At 49.3% G+C, this 9,920-nt stretch overlaps 1 protein-coding gene across 3 annotated transcripts in view; it reads right to left on the reverse strand.

Moving 5' to 3' along the window:
- MPP6 (membrane palmitoylated protein 6) overlaps positions 1–9,920 on the reverse strand; it is an 85,792-nt gene that overhangs the window by 71,729 nt on the left and 4,143 nt on the right. The window lies entirely within an intron of this gene.

Below are 9,920 nucleotides of genomic sequence, written 5' to 3' on the forward strand. Positions count from 1 at the left end.
GAAGCCAGGGGAAATAATGCCACAAAGCATTTTTACAGTAGTCTTAAAATTGAGGGAAAAGCCTACAGAAGTACACAAAGATATCTGTCGCCCAAAGGATATTTAGCCCCCAGGATGAGAGACGTGACAGCAGAGTAGAAGAAACATTGGCCTGGGAACCGGCTCCAGTCCTGGCTTTGTCACTACCCACTTTTGTGATCTTTGGCAAATCAATGGGACAACTCTTGAGGGCCTACCAAGTCACTTAACCTTTCGCCGTCTCTTCTCTTCATGTACAAAATGAGAAGGGATGACTACATTACCTCCCAAAGTCCCCTGCCAGCTCTAACGTTCGTAATTAACATTCAGTAATAGAATCACTAATAACATTTAAAATATGAATATAAATCCCCAATGTTTCTTTCATCATTAGCTCATTTGGCAAGAATTCTTACTTATTTACCTTAAGCTCACAAAATCAAAGGCAAAACTTTAACAGTGTCATCTACTATCACAAATATCTCTTCCATCCTAAAATAGAGAGAAGACCTTTCAATTAAGGCCAGAGATAAAATTCGGTTACAATAAATGACAAAAAATTCTAGGAAGAAAATATGCCTACAAGTCAGGAGAAGGGCCCCAGGCGTTCCATAGCTTCTTCTAAGGAAATCTTCACCTACTGCCAATCTGCATCGGCCATTTTTCCCAGTCTCTATCTGTATAATGATAATGGTAAAAACCTAACACTTATTAATTCAGTACTGACTGTGGGGTAAGGTATTAGCAAGGGTATGCCAAGCACTACGGGACAGCCATCCCTAGGTTATCCCTTCACCCAACCACATGGCAATTGGTGCTGGGGCCTCCTGGAAGTTTCAATAATATTAACGAGGAAATCAAGTACACACAAAAATGCCAGAATTCCCACAGGTTCGATCCATCTTGACCAGCAAGGCTATAATCTGAGGGGAAGCCACTGATTCTCAGGATGGTGACAGGTGCACATACCCCCCGTGCAAAGGCGATACTCAAGCAAACATTTTCTCTTCCACTGAAAACCTCTTCAATCCAGGGAACATCCTTGGCCCCAGCTCACAGACGGGCCTCCACTTACCGGCTGTAACATGGTAACAAACACTGGTTTTGTCCAGTCCTTGCAGTATATTACTGTACAATCGGTACTCAAGAATCTCATTACTATCCTCACAAATGTTTCTAAGTGAGCATTCCAGCAAGGGCCACTGGAAACGCTTCTCAGCCAGGTTCACTCCAACTCTTCGATGGCAGCAGGGATTCCCCTGACCCCAGGGCACTAAGGATGGCTTCTTCCCTAGCGCAGGAACAGAGGGACTGAGAGTCCTCTCCACCCTCCTCAGTCCCCCTAAAGAACCAGGACATAGCAGGGGCTGCCTCTCCATCACCCCTGTCCAGCATCTCCTTCCTCACCCCCACCATCCCACATTCCAAATAAAACTCCTTGGATGCTGAGCAGACTGCACTCTTAACTGCAGCTGAAAACCCCCTTTTTTTGGCCTGATAAACAATGCATAACTGAAATTAAATTATTCAAGATTGCATTAAGGGGGGCAGCTAGGTGGCACAGTGGATAGAGCACCAGCCCTGGATTCAGGACCTGAGTTCAAATCCAGCCTCAGACACATAACACTTACTAGCCTAGCTGTGAGACCCTGGGCAAGTCACTTAACCCCATTGCTTAAAAAAAAAAAAAAAAAAAAAAGATTGCATTAAGGAAAAAAAAAATAAGGGATGCTATACCAAGGTGCCTCCACCAATGATTGGAAGACATGGAAAATGTCACCAAAATAAAATTCCTTTATTTTATTTCCTAATTAACATTACACATGTGACTACATACTTATTCACAAAAAATGCCATGCTCATTACAGGTGCAGTCAAAGACTCTTAAATACCCACCAAATGAGTTCAATTCCAGGCCTCAAATGATGGAAGGAGCAAAGAGGAGGCTGGGAGAATTGAAGGGAGGAGAAGAGGATGCAGGAGGACAGGGGGCACAAGACTAACCTCCAGGTGCTTCCATTCCCTGGGCTACTACATTTAGTCAATCAACAAGCATTCACAACGAATCCATCACTACTTGCCAAGCACAAGGCTTAGAACTAGGGACTGACTGGTGAGGCACCAGAGAACCAGGTACATGTGAGAGACAGAGTGGATGGAAGGGAATTGTCGAAGTGACCAAGGTCCACTAACAGCCTCCTGGCAGAAGGCCCACAGGAAGGCAGGGATGCTAAAAGGTGGAGCTTAGGGGCGAGGAGAGACAGGACTGAAGAATGAGAGGGCCATTGGAAGGGCACCAGGGAGACGGGGAGCGTTGGACCTCCCAGAAAGGCTGAAGTGACCAGGCCAAAGAAAGGCCATTCTGTAGGTGAGAGGAGCCATTGGAGTCCACTGAATGGAGTGAAGGGGTGATGTGGGCAGTCTTACACTTTGGTAGCTGTGGGGAAAATGAATTGGAGTGGGAGGACTTCAGACAGGGACACCAGCAAAAAAGCTGTTGGAATAGTGCAGGTGAGGGGGAGGAGGGCCTGTACCAGAAGGCGGCCTGACAGAAAAGGGCCAGGAAGGGAGAAAAGCCAGGTTCTGCCTGAAGAGATGTGGGGGCGCCGCTGAGGCTGCCTACCCACAAGGACGGTGGTGCCGGGAAGAAGAAAGAATGAGCTGAGGCTGAGTCATTTACCTCTGAAAGGCCAGTATCCCATTCCAATGTCACCAGGCAATCAATCACAGGAGGCAAGGGCAGCTCTGGGTGGGGAGTACACTGTGAGGTGGCTCAGGTACAAGTGCTGCCTCTGACCCACCCCTCAGGCCTTCAAGCACTGCTCTAGCCCTGGGTTCGGTTCAAGCCCTGCCTCTCATACATCCTGGTCATGTGACCCTGGCCTTCAGGGCCCCAGGTGATGCTTAGATTTTGCTGCCGACTTAAATTGGTGGTGAGAGGCTCCCTACACCAAGGGAATCATGGGCCAGGATTTACAACTAAAAACAGGGTAAGGACAAAGGTCCTGCCCATACATACAGCTCTAGCATCACCACACCGCTATTTAGAGTTCAAACAAAATTGCTTGCTGGGTTGTTTCCTGAGCAAGAGCCGCCATTCTCAGCAAAAAAGGAGAACTTGCTATAACTATCTGGTCATTTACCCATTCTCTGTAAAAAGTCCAAGAGGTTTTGAAAGCCCAACAAAAAACTGGATGAGGAATGTTCCAAGACTCAGCTGAGTTTCCCAATCAAGAGCATGTTTTAGTTCTGCTATCTGTAGAAACAAAACTCTTTAAAAAAGAAAATTTAGGAAAAGAGAAAAGGCTAATTACACAAATGAAATCAGCTGCTTGAGCCCCAGTTCAAACATTCATTTCATAGCTATTTATTAATAAGCACCTACTATATGCAAGGCAATGGGGACCTATTGGAATACACTAAAATTCAGATCAAGTCATTGAGACTGGGGCACGAGCCAAATCATAGACCCCACTGATTATGCTGATACAATAGCAGAACTATTCTTCAAGACAAGAACTGTAAATTGGCCTAAACTGTAGCAGGAAGGACGTGGAGTATAGCGACTGCTCTAAATATCAGCTAAGTTGTGAGTTCTTAAAAGGACATATAAACTAGCCCCCTGAAACCCCAGGCAAGAATCAAATTGGACTCTCTAATTGTTTTGTGATTCTATAATTTACTTCAACTAAACTTTAGCAGTCACTATCTCCTCCACAGGGGTGGGGAACCTGCAGCCTTAAGGCCAGATGTGGCCCTCGGCCCTTTGACTGAGTTCAAGTTTTACAGAACAAATCCCCTTAATAAAAAGATTTGCTCTGTAAAACTTGGACTCAGTCAAAATGCCGCACCAGAGAACCTAGAAGGCCACATGTGACCTTGAGGCTGAAGGTTCCCCACCCCTGTACCTAGTATTTGTGATTCACACCATGCTAGGCCTTCTTTCGTTTTCGTCCAGCCCCAACACATATTAAAATATATCTAAAATTGCCATAGAAATATTCCTTTAGACATAGAATATTATTGGAGATAGGAGTTTAACTGAAAAAATCATGATTAATTTCCAAAAACAGTATGGTTGTAGTTATAAGTGCTAGGCCTTCTTTGAAAATATTTCTAGTCATAAGGGAGTTAAATCAAACACTGTTGCTTACTTTTTTCCTTATGAAATTGAAAAGAATGCCAAGTCATGATAAACGCCTTCTTTAAATTAGTGAACATGGAGGGCTAGTGCTATGACACCATGATGTGCAGGAAGCCAGATGTTTGGTAAAGGCCAAGCACCTTACCCAGCAAGTGTGAGCACAGAAGAACAATCTCCCTTTGGAAGGCCTCAGAACCCTACTCACTTCAGTGGGGAGCTGGGCTTCGGTGACCCCACCCTCAGGGGCAGCTGTTCCCTTTGTGAAGTCACAGCTGGGCTGGCATTATGCCAGGACACCTAGAAAGAATGCATCAAACGGGCCCATGTTTAGCAACTACAATGTTGACTTCAGAGAATTCACTGTAACTACACCTTTAATGCAATCAAGCTGCTTCAAGGTAAGGAAAGAGAGGGCACTTATTAGGAAGCAGCTTCTCCACTGCTCTGCGGCCTCCTCCATTTCCTAACAAGCTCTACCTGCCATAATGCTAGATGAATAAAAGCATCTTATTACCTCGATGAGTTATTCATTTTAATTTCAATATCTCAACATACTCAAATCGAATTCACAGAAACTAAAACCAGCAAATCAATTCCACTTCTAAAAGTAAAGCTACGGCACCAAGCTTGAGCCAACCAAAATGCCAGGGAAGTGATGAACACATTTCTGAAATGAGCCTGCATTATCAGCAGGAGGATGCTAGGCTGCAGGGATAAAGAAATGGGCCAATTAGGCCATGCTGGGCCAGGGGGAATCATCTCTCTAGATCACTTGGGAGCCAGGTGAGAGGCTGAGGGCCTCAGCTAGGGCGGTGCCTGGGTGAGTCAACACAGGGAGGCATTTACTAAGGGTTATGACGTGCTAGAAAATTGAGGGTAGAAGTAAGAAAGAATGACTCTATCCCTACTCACAAGGAGTTTCTATTCTAACGGGAGCATTAAAAAAGAAAAAATAGGAAGTAATTAAATACAAATGGCCTGGCAGGAGGAAAGGCCTCGGAGACAAGCTGGAGCTGAGTCTCAAAGGAAGGCTTTGAGGGAGTGCCGTCCAAGCACGGGCACAGCTTGGACAGAAGCCGGCTGAGGGGCTCCCAACGAGGCTGGAAAGGTAGGTGGAGGCCAGGTGGGGAAGGGCTTTGGCAGCTAAACAGAGATGACACTGGAGTTGACCAAGGCAAAGCTGACGAGGTCAAATCCACCCTTAATGAAAATCCCTTTGGCACCAGAATATGGGATGAGCCGAGACGGGCAAAGACTTGGATTGGGAAGAGCAATTAGGAGGCTGCTGTAATGATATAGATGGGTGGCAGCTATGAGAGCAGAGATAAGGGGGAGCACTACATAGATGCTGTCAAGGTAGAACGGCACCATCCAGCAATTGATAACAGTAACAGTAGCACTGACGAAGTGCTTTAAGGTTTGCAAAGCACTTTACAAATATGATCTCATTTAATCTTCTCAAACACCCTGAGAAGGAGGCGCTATTATCCCCACTGGAGAGATGAGAAAACTGAGGCAGAGGTAAAGCGGCCTCTCCAGGGCCACCTGCTAAGGCGGAATTTGAATTCAGGTCTTCCACACCAGGTCCCCTGCTGTATCCATGGCACCACCTCACGGCCTCTACCTGGACATCATGGAGTGAGGAGTCCAGAGTAAGGCTAAGGTTAAGAGCCTGGGACACCGAAAGGATGGCAGCCCCTTCAATTTGGAAAAGGGGAAGCTTTGCAGGTTCAGCTAGACATCCTAAGTCTGAAATGTCTCTAAGAAATCTGGTCCTGAAATGAGGGGGGGTGACTCCCCTGGGGGTCTGGCTCAGACAGCCAATGCTAGTGAGCTGTGAACCGTTCTGGTCTGACTGTTACGGACCCGGGGCAAAGATGGATGGACGGCAGGGCCGGGCTGGGGGAGGCAGAAGACAGCAAGAACAGCCCCAAACAACCAGACTTCCGGGGGTCTGGGCACACCTTCTGAAAGGGCTTTGCCTCCAGCAGCTATTGAACAAAATGCCCGTCCAAAGATCAAAGCCCCACCCAGCCTTTAAGGCATCGTGGCATCCCAGACCATCTCCTTCCTACTTCCCCTGTCTTCTGGCCACGTGGCTTGCTGGCCTTCCTACTTGGCAGGTCCTCAGACACAAGGAGATGGGGTGGGGGGAGGGAGTCACAGCTCCCATCTCTGGGCTTTTGCAGGGGCTGTGCCCTATGCCTGGAATGCTCTGCTTCAGGACTCGGCTCAAATCTCATCTTCTGTTTGTGACCTTTCACGGTCTCCCCTGGCCCTCCCAGTGCCCTCCCCCCTCAAACAGCTTGTACATGCTGTCTTCCTGTTGGAATATAAGCTCCTCAAGGGTAGGGACTGTTTTCTTTGTATCCCCGGGGCTTGGCACAGTGCCTGGCACATAGCGAGCACTAAATAAAAGATTGCTGGCGACTGAAATCCCCTAGGTGGTAGGAGGACTCTGCTAGGCAGAAGAGATCATAGAAACTGGTCAAGAAATCCTTCTAGAAGAAACCAAAGCAGGAAAGGTAACGAATGTCACAGGAGGGCAGACCGGCAAGCCTGGACTGCAGACATTCCACAAACCACAAGATCTGGCCCATTTCTCAGGCTTGTTAAGTGTGCGAGGCAGAACAGGTTTTACATTGGCCAAGAAAATGCTCTCCCACTAGCAAGAGATAATATCTTGATCACCAAAAATTCAATCAAATAATTCTTTCATGATTCTTGCAGATTCTAGATGTATTTTTATTCCCTGTAAACATTCTATAGACAATATATTTCGCTTACTGGGCTTTTCCTACAGCATAATTAGGAAGAGAGACATTAAAGCCAATGTACTTAACAGAAACATGAAACGCTCTCCCAACTGACGAAAAATTCTTTTAGTCTTCATGGTGGGCATAACTGACAGCTTGCTGTTCAAAGTACTTGACTTGGGTTCCAATCTTGTCTCTATTATGATAAGGGAAGAACTTCCTCATACTGTGGGCGTTGAAAAATTGGCATGAATTATAAGAGATGCTTCGAAATCTCCTTCTCTAGAATCCTTTAAAAATAGGCTCCCCATCTGCTTGGGAGAGTTTAGAGACAGCTTCTCTGGAAAGAGGGATGGTCTCCCAAGATCCTTCCAAACCCCTTCTCTCTGCATGGCTTTTACCAGGTAGTTTCCCACCTGATTCCTAAGTCAACACAGTCATGCTTTGGGAGAAAGCTCAGAAGGGGTCACAGTTGAGACCAATGAAGTTCCAATGGCTAGTCTCTATGGTTAAACCATTTACAGCAAACCTGGAAGAAAAGAGGCCATTTCTCTAAAGAGACCTTTTGAAAGTGCCAGTATATTTGTGTGTTTTAAAGAAAGGGGGAAAAAAATCAGCAGACACCTTGATCAAAATGTGCTGCTGTCTACTTCCTCAACCAACGTATTGCTAGCAATTTGGCAAACTGCCCAGGCAAGCTTAACAGCTAGTCTATGTGAACAAGGGGTTATGGTTAATCTAAACTGTACTATCTCCCCCCAGTGGTTACAGATATTTAGCAGGGACACTAGAATGCTCCCAGTTCATGTTCAACTCTAGGGAGGTCAGGCTGCCCCAAATCATAGACTAAGGGTGGACTGGGGGAGGACCATACAAAAAGAACAAGAAGACTGAATTCAAAACTAACATCATATGCCTGAGGTTTCTTCCCTAGCTAAGGGATACTCAAAGGGGGAAAATGCCTGGGGAAGGAGGGAAGATATCTACAATTCAAGCAAATTGCAATTATTTTTCCAATGCAACTGAAAAGCTTCTCATCTATGCTTGGCAGTCTAAACATTATCCCCAGTCCTCAACGCACAGCGAGCTCTCAGGGACCCTTCCGGCACTAATTCTCTATCGCTGGAAACCCACAAAGATCAGATACAAAGTTACAGTTATTTGAGAGACTCACCTGCCAGAGGAAAATCGCTGACAACAGTACGCCTGGCTTCCTCATGTTTGTATTACAAAATAGCAAGTTTCAGAATTACCTAGAAATTCATCCTCTGCACTCCTTAGCAAGGCAGAGGGAACAGATGGGTTTTCTATTTTCCGACATAAATTCTCTTAGTTACTTATTAGATAGCTTTTGACTCTTAAATCCCAGAATATTTACTATTGTTGCAGAAATGAGTCCCAGAAGCTAGCAGAGCCCAGCTTTCTGAAACCAAAGATCTAAAGAAAGGAACTGTTCCTTGGTACGCAGCACCGAAAGGACGTGAAACATCAGACCCATAACTGCATTTTAAAAAACACTTTTTTTTCCCAAAGTCATCACACATTGAAGTCCACGATTCTGATTCTTTGGGGATATCACAAGGAATCCGAATCAGAAGTCAGGAAAGGTTGCTGGACAGCCCTCCGGGTCAGCATTTAGCCTGGAATGAAGACTCGGTAAATCTTTGAAATTTTTAATTCTGTAAATGAAGCCCACCAACACACAATGCAATGGGGTGGGGGGGGGGGAGGATAAATCCTGCAGTTTTGTTGAGTTCAGGTTTAAATATCTGGATTTTTCCAGTAATAATTAACTCTATAAAATAAATTCATCTAGAAATCCTGCCACCCCAGGGGACAAACGGAATTGATTAGAGTCCACCAGAGAAGGCATCTAAGGCACAGGCATAGTTTGTCCCAGGCACCGATTGCTGCATACGCTCAGCCTCTAGCGAAGGCCAGTTGTCACTAATACGGACATTAAGGCAGCCATGGGCTAGATGAGGAGGAACCCCAGGGATCGGGGAGCGCTGCGGGTTATGTAAGAGATGACCTCAAAACCATCACAACCCCCCAAAGTTCTCGGCTAATTTGGGATGAGGGGTTGCCCCCCTCCATGGGGCAGAAAAAGTGGGGCCTCCCTCCGGGAATCCTCGCGGGAGCCTGGGGAGGCCGGGCGGGCGCGCGGGTGCGGGGCACAGGCGCGAGGTCCCGGCCGGGCGCTGGGGGGCCGGGGTGCCCGCATGCCCGCCCGCGTGCCCTCACTGCAGCAGTGTGGGCGCAGTCAGCCGGGCACCGGAGCTCCCCCGGGAAAAGGCGCACGCACGCCCGCCCGCCCGCGGCCGGGCCCCCCGCTAACTCCTGCCGGGCGCCCCCCACTCCCCGGAGCCGGGGACCCGCCGCGGGCGCCCCCGGGCGTCCTCCCCGGCCGGGACTCAGAGCGGGACGTCAGGAGTGGGGGGGGCGGGGGAAGGGGAGGGGGCGCCCCCGCGCTGGGCAGGGCGGAAGGGACCCCTCCCCCCGCCGCCCCCTCGGGGGCCCCTGCTCTGCTCGCGGGGCGGGACGACCCCCCCCTCCCCCTGGGGCGCAGCTCGGCCCCGGGCTGGGGGCGGGGGAGGGGGAGGGGGCCGATCCGCTCCGCCCCGGCCCGGGGGAGGGGGCGCCCGCCCGCCCGCCCGCCGGCCGAGACCGTTACCCGCGGAGGGGGCGGGCAGCCCCACGGCCACGCGCGCACACGCACCACTCACCGGCTCGCGCCCCGCGCCCCTGGCCGCCGCCGCTCCAGCCCCCGCGCCCCTGGCCGCCGCCGGTGCCCCCTCAGCTGCTGCCGCTGCCGCCGCCGCGGCCGAAGCCCCCCATGGACCAAGTCCGGCGCCGGTCTGGAGGCGGGCGGAGGCGCCGCGGCTGCGCTGCCCAGCTCGGCTCGGCTCGGCTCGGCTCGCGTGTCCCCGCGCGGCGCCCGCCGGCCCTCCCTCCCTCCCTCCTGTCCTCGCGCGCTCGCTCGCTCGCTCACGCGCCGCCCC

Source organism: Vombatus ursinus, unplaced genomic scaffold (assembly GCF_900497805.2).
Source record: "Vombatus ursinus unplaced genomic scaffold, bare-nosed wombat genome assembly UNPS02014799.1, whole genome shotgun sequence".
NCBI classification, from domain to species: domain Eukaryota; kingdom Metazoa; phylum Chordata; class Mammalia; order Diprotodontia; family Vombatidae; genus Vombatus; species Vombatus ursinus.